Source organism: Anoplolepis gracilipes, unplaced genomic scaffold, assembly GCF_047496725.1.
Source record: "Anoplolepis gracilipes unplaced genomic scaffold, ASM4749672v1 Contig33, whole genome shotgun sequence".
Lineage (NCBI taxonomy): Eukaryota > Metazoa > Arthropoda > Insecta > Hymenoptera > Formicidae > Anoplolepis > Anoplolepis gracilipes.
The window spans coordinates 16456-23110 of record NW_027328681.1 but is presented as its reverse complement, the minus strand read 5'-3'; the positions used below and the strand labels follow the sequence as shown (position 1 = coordinate 23110).

The window sequence follows — 6655 nt, the reverse complement described above, 5'->3', positions numbered from 1 at the left end:
AAAATACAAGTAGAAAATATATCAGACATTTGTTGTAAGAAAAAAATTAGATTATATAATAGAGGAACGTAGGGTAGAACGGCCAACGTTAAGCATTGAGCAAGTTTTCAACATATTAAAACAAAATAAATCGATCTTTTTTTTACTAAAAATATTCTTTGGAATATCCACTATAAGAAAAAATACAAGTTTATTATAAAATAATAGTTTAAATAGGCGAGATTATTGATTTAGTGAAAGCCTAGATTTTCATGATATGCTTTTCATGAGGGGTATAATGGATTACCTCCAAAACTTGTTTATTTCATTATCATTGATGTCTAAAATTTCTTAAAAGTTGTATATTATAATATGATATATAGAACATAAGAATATAGATTTGTATATTTAAATGATAACTATAAATTAATAAATAAAAACAATTCTCTTGTTATAATAAATATTTTTTTCTTTAAAACATGGAAAAATATCCTTTAATGTAATAATTTTTGGTATTAATTTTGAAAGACAGCATCTATGTATACTCTCTTTCTTTCTCTAGTATAAAAATAAAAAGTGCAACATTTCGTGGGCTAATATTTCACTAAGCCTCAAAATGTATTTATTTACTTTTAATCATATAAAAAATTATAATTAATCAATATTTACATAGACACAGTATGAAATTAATAAGAAAAGATCATTTTAAAACATAAATGTATTTACGGTAATAAAAAATAGAATTTTATCATTGTTTACCTTATGTAAATATATCGAAGAATTACAACTCAGTCGCGGAGAGCAAGTGCATTAAATAATTTATAACAACTTTCAACTAAAAATATTGCGACCTCTGATAACAACACGCAGAAAGAGACATCTAATAGCAATAATTGCAACATATTTCATGACATGGTAGCATCTCTGTAAAAAGATATCGACTCTACACCGTACCCCGCGGTGCCGTTCTACCCCACGTTCTCCTATATAGATAAGAGAATATTTTCTGTATATATTGTGACCGTTGACTTCTTTAAAATACAATAGTTAGTTTGAGAAGTCGCTGAGGCCGATGAAATAGCTCGCGGCACACCTTCGGCGCGATATCTCGTCTCTATATCGTCTATATGCATAATTTTTTTATAATAATGTAGATATTTTGATATAATAAAAGTTGTAGCACTGTTTGAAACGAATACAACGATGTATAATTTAATGTAAATATTTTACATATTATACTAGATTTTCTAGCTTGAAATATCGCGGGCAACGTCTACGATTTCATTTTCGGCCCTGCGATCTGGCCAATTTCTAACTCGTGCATTAGAAATTGACGTATGTCATGTTGTCATTTTTTTACATCAACTCTTTTGTCACGTGACAACTGCCTAAAGATAGTAGGGAAAAGTATTTGCGGGTCTACACTACACAGACACACGGGATACTATGGAAAGGAAAACGCATACAAAAATGTGAAAAGTTACCAATGAGTACCAAGCTCACGCGCATTTGTGCGTTTCTTTCTCCACTAATCACTAGCATTGGCGCGCAGTAGCATTGCTAGCAAAAAAAAGAAAATCTGGTGTACAATCCAAAAGAATAGAGTGTGAGAGACTTGTGTAGCATACGGTAATCACTCATTTGTGCTGCCCGAAGACAACAGATGCATAAAAACGTTAACAGCAAATATTGTATTTCGTTATCACACAGTGAATCAATTAATTATTTGCAATTAGTTTGTGACGATCAGAAAATACTCTATATTTGTTTCTGTATTCCAAATTTTTTCGTAATGGGTTCAATTATGGATTTACCTGAAGAAATGATTGCGATCATCTTTGGTTATAAAAACATCAGCATGGAAGACATTAATAACTTCAGATGTACGTGTACACAATTTGAGAAGGCAGTTAAATACGACAAGTATCAGGAAAAGAAGTTTTCTCAAAGGTAATGTGCTACTTTTAAATTTTTTTTTAATTTTATTTCTGTAACCTTTCATTGACCTATCGCAAAATGTACAAAAAATATTTTCGATAAAAATAAAGTAAATAAAATGTTTAAAAATATAATATTATATAATAAAACAAATGAAAAGATTAAATAAAGCTTTAACCAACAATATAAAAATGGTGATAAATGTATTAGTTTAAATTAAATAAAATTTATTTTGTTTAATAATTGAAAGAAATATTTTTAAAGTTAATTATTCCCTATTTATGTTTTACGCGTATCTTTTATTATTTGGTTTTCCGTTTTTTACACGTTTTTATAATATAATAAAAAAGTATAAAATATAAAAATAATAAATATAATAAAAAGTAATAAATAGTTTCTTATAAACTAACATATTTTGCAAATTTCTTTTTAATAATTTCATTATTTTACAAACACTCTTGCTTAACACTTGCGCAATTGATCTTTATAGAAAAGATTGCGCACCTATGTGACATAGAAATTTTTATAGAGACTCAAAAGTGCATAAAACACTAATCTAAATAAGAGATTAACTTAAAATCTATTGTATTTTATATATAGATGAATTATTTCTTATTAAAACAGCAAAAAATTGTCAATAACTCATAAATAACCATTAAAATTGATACATAAATTTAATCAAAGTCTCTGTGAATAATGTGCTCATTGCTCCTTACATAGCTCTACGTCCATCTTATTTCATTTACTTGAACTTAAAAATACGCAATCTCTCCTAGCTTTACCTTAATTTTAATAAAAGTAATATGACATATAGTAAAAAAATATATATAAAATGTGTAAGAAATTCGTTAGGAATAATATCTCGATAAATAGATATATCAATAGATCATTAAATCAGTCAATAGCGTGTCGGATAAAGACGGTTGCTCGAGGAAGAAGTTTGAGGGAAGGGACTCAACGACGATAAAAGCAGGTGGTGGGAGCAAGCGGGCGAGTGACATCCGTTGAGCAGTAAACTTGTATAAAAAGAAAGAATTATATAAAAAATAGAAGAAATACTTGTTAAATTTTATTGCTTAATTATCAGCCCTCTTACAAATGTATCTTAAAAATTAACATTTTGCATGTTTATTTTAATAATTTAATTATTTTGTTTTAATATGTTATTATTTCTAGTTTATTAATTTATTTGAGAAAACGACTACTAATTTATAAATATATAAACATATAATATGTGTGTGTGTGTGTGTGAGATAGAGAGAGCGGTACGTAATTTGTTATATAATATTTAGTAACAAGGCTATTATATAAATAAAATTTTGTCTATTTTATTTGTAATTAATATGTATGATCTTAATATAAAAGTTAATTATTTACAATTTAAAATTTATAAAGAGAAAGTTATTGTTTAATACTAAAATTTGTCGAGAGAAAAAAAATTATATATATAATATATATAATATTTTTTGTAATAGAAAAAAATTGATATTTTGATTGATACTTTTGAATAATATACATAAAAAATTTCATTTTTATAAAAATGTATTACTGTTAAGATAGCATTGTTTGGTGTGTGATTTTCAAAAGTTTATTAAAATATCGTTATTATAAGTTTAGGTGGCCTTTTGCAAAGAAACTTTTTGACAAGATGTCTAAGGAAAATGAAAAGATCGAAGATGAGACAAAAGGTGAAAACAACGAACAGAAGGATAAAATATACTCAAATTTTATGGAAACGGGCATTAAATGTGCGAAACAATTACGAAGTTACTTGTCTCAAATAATTGATAAACATTATGACAATGCTTTTAATAACAAAATAGATAATTTTGTAAATTTTAATCAAGTATTTCAATTAGATGAACGTTTAAATGAAATAGTTTGTAAACCTGAGAATTTTATAAATAATTATTTTTTTATGGATGAGCTTAAAAGTTTGATTGCGTATTCTCCACGGTAAGGTTTAATACAAATTAAAATCTACTAATAACATTATATATAAAATTATGTACTTATTGCACAGGTAATGTAATGTAAATTTTTCAGAAGAACTGATTGGGATCTAACGGAAAGATATTGCTACATGAAAATGTTTCATTATCTGAGGCAATATTCTTCAAAGAAAAAGTGGAAAAAGTTTAAAGCACAATCTCAAAGAGAACAGCTTCTGGAACGTGCTGCTACTATTGTGGCACAATGGTTTCAATCACAAAAGGATGTTTATTACTCTATTACTCGTGTGTAAATGCGTCACTAGATAACATTGTGCAAGAAGTATTAAAATGCCTAAAAGAAAAATATCCCGACCATTCGATATTCTCGTCGCCCGCTGAAAATTTTTCCTATTGGAAAAATAACAACATCGATGATAATCATTGGAACGAAGCGGAAGGAACGCAGATTATGGATACACTCGAGGAATATATATTTGGCACATTAAACTTTACACCAAACGAATCCACAAGCAATAATTTGAAATTTTTCTGTATAGATAATGTAAGTTATTTTAGATAATAATATATTTTAATTCTATAGGCAACTATACCGTGAGCATGACTATATGCTTGTCATATCTTAAAAGTACTCTCTCTTTCTTTCTCTCTTTTCTATCTTTTTCTAATAAATATATTGCATTTGTATTTTATTTTAATTTGTATTATATTTTAATTTTTGGTACAGGTTTTAGAAAATAAATATGGCGAAGAAATAATATTATTAATAACATATCACAGTGTGGCCAGGAGACTTGGTCTACGTTGCGATGTAATAAAGCTAACACGCTTTCGTAGATGTATATTTTGGAAACCAAATTAGTAAGTATAATATTAGATAAGTAATTTTATGAGATTTTCAATATATTAGTCTTATCGTATATACACACACATCACATATAATTTTTTATTGTTCACAGTGCTACGAATAACTCAGAAAATATAAGATGCTTTAACATAAGTTTTAACAAATTTCCGGATTGCCTTGTCAAGCAACAGTGTCCTGAAGAACTTGTTGTAATACCAGCTAAAGAGGTTGGCAGTTACTCATTATATGTTTTCTCTATCATTTTAACGCTAATTAATTTGTTGAACGTGTAATATTATAAAAAATAATAGCGAATGATACATGTTTTGTAGGCAGGAAAAATTATATAACTTCTCACTTCTTCCTTTGCAATTAGTGCCTTGTTTACATGTTATATACTTTTTCAGATATTGCAGGAGATGCTTGATATACTTATAACTTCAAACTGGTACAATAACTCTTTGATGGTTACTCCGCAAGAAATGAATTTTGAATACATCTGGCTTATTGGTTTAAAAGAGGTATTTTTTATTAACAAATAATAATAATAACATCTAAAATTTTTTCTTTATAACACATTCATTTATATACATGTTATAGTTATCTATAATTTAATTAGCTGTGTATAATTAAATTTGCTACAAAAGTCCATTTAGCAATTATTTGGCAAGAATAAAGTCAATTAATTTTTTATTTTACACTTTCTAGCTCTGTCTTGACGTTAACAAAACAGAAAAATCAAATACAAGATTGAAGGATGTAAAATTTTCAATTGGAATGATAATAAAACATCAACAAACGAAATATGATCAGTCTACAGACAGTTCTGCTGGTGTGATAGTCGGATGGCTCCGCTATACAGACATCTGTAATATTCAGTTCTCCATAAAGAAATTAACAGAGCCTGCTTTGCCATTAAGGATATGTAGCGATTTCAGTAATAAAGAGCAAACATATTATATAATACTTAATGAAAATAACGAAATGTGTTACGTTGAAGAAGGTATGAATATCATTAGATGCATTTTTATTTCAAATAATGTTTGCTTATTGTGCGACCTCCTTTTCTACATATTAATATTTTGTAAGACTTGTAATTTGTAAAACAATATTTTATTATATATTATATTTTATTTTAATTTAATTTAATTTAATTTAATTTAATTATATATTTTTTTTTATAATTTAGTTGTTTTATTTATTTGTTAACTTATTTTATCTATTATTTAGAGTTCATTTTAGTAATTTAACTTGTATTTGCATTTTTTTATATTTAGACGATTTAACTACAACAACACCGAAGTGGATAGATAATAGCGAAATAGGACGCTATTTTTCTAAATTTGAAGAAACGCATTATGTGCCTAACAAAATGCTGGCAGGATTTTATCCGCACGACGCTGCTATAACTGCCAGAATATCTGACAAATAATAACATAAATTACAATAAGCGCGTGGGTACTCACGCTTTTTTGTCACTTAGGCCGGTATTCATAGTCCGATCTTATATTTAAGATCGTCTTAAGATCTCGTTCAACCAATAAAATGATGCTATGCGGCTATTTGATGGAATTTGGTTGAACAGGATCTTAAGACGATCTTAAATATAAGATCGGACTATAAATACCAACCTTAAAGTTGCAAAAGAAATGTTTAATAGATAAATTAATTTTAATATGTACATAAAATATGCAATAAATTCAACATCGATCAATTTGTACTTTGCACTTAATATATTTTTTATATATTTAATATATTAATATAAAATTGTCTATCATACGCAAGCACACACACACACACACACACACACACACACACACACACACACACACGCACACACCTTCTCAAATTGCGTACACGTACATCTGAAGTTAATAATATCTTCCATGCTGATTTTTATAACCAAAGATGATCGCAATCATTTCTTCAGGTAAATCCA

The 6655-nt window shown here is 27.3% G+C and overlaps 1 pseudogene; it reads left to right on the top strand.

Moving 5' to 3' along the window:
- Nucleotides 1–1771: 1771 nt before the first annotated feature.
- LOC140676001 (F-box only protein 21-like) lies at nucleotides 1772–6148 on the top strand (annotated as a pseudogene).
- Nucleotides 6149–6655: the final 507 nt, after the last annotated feature.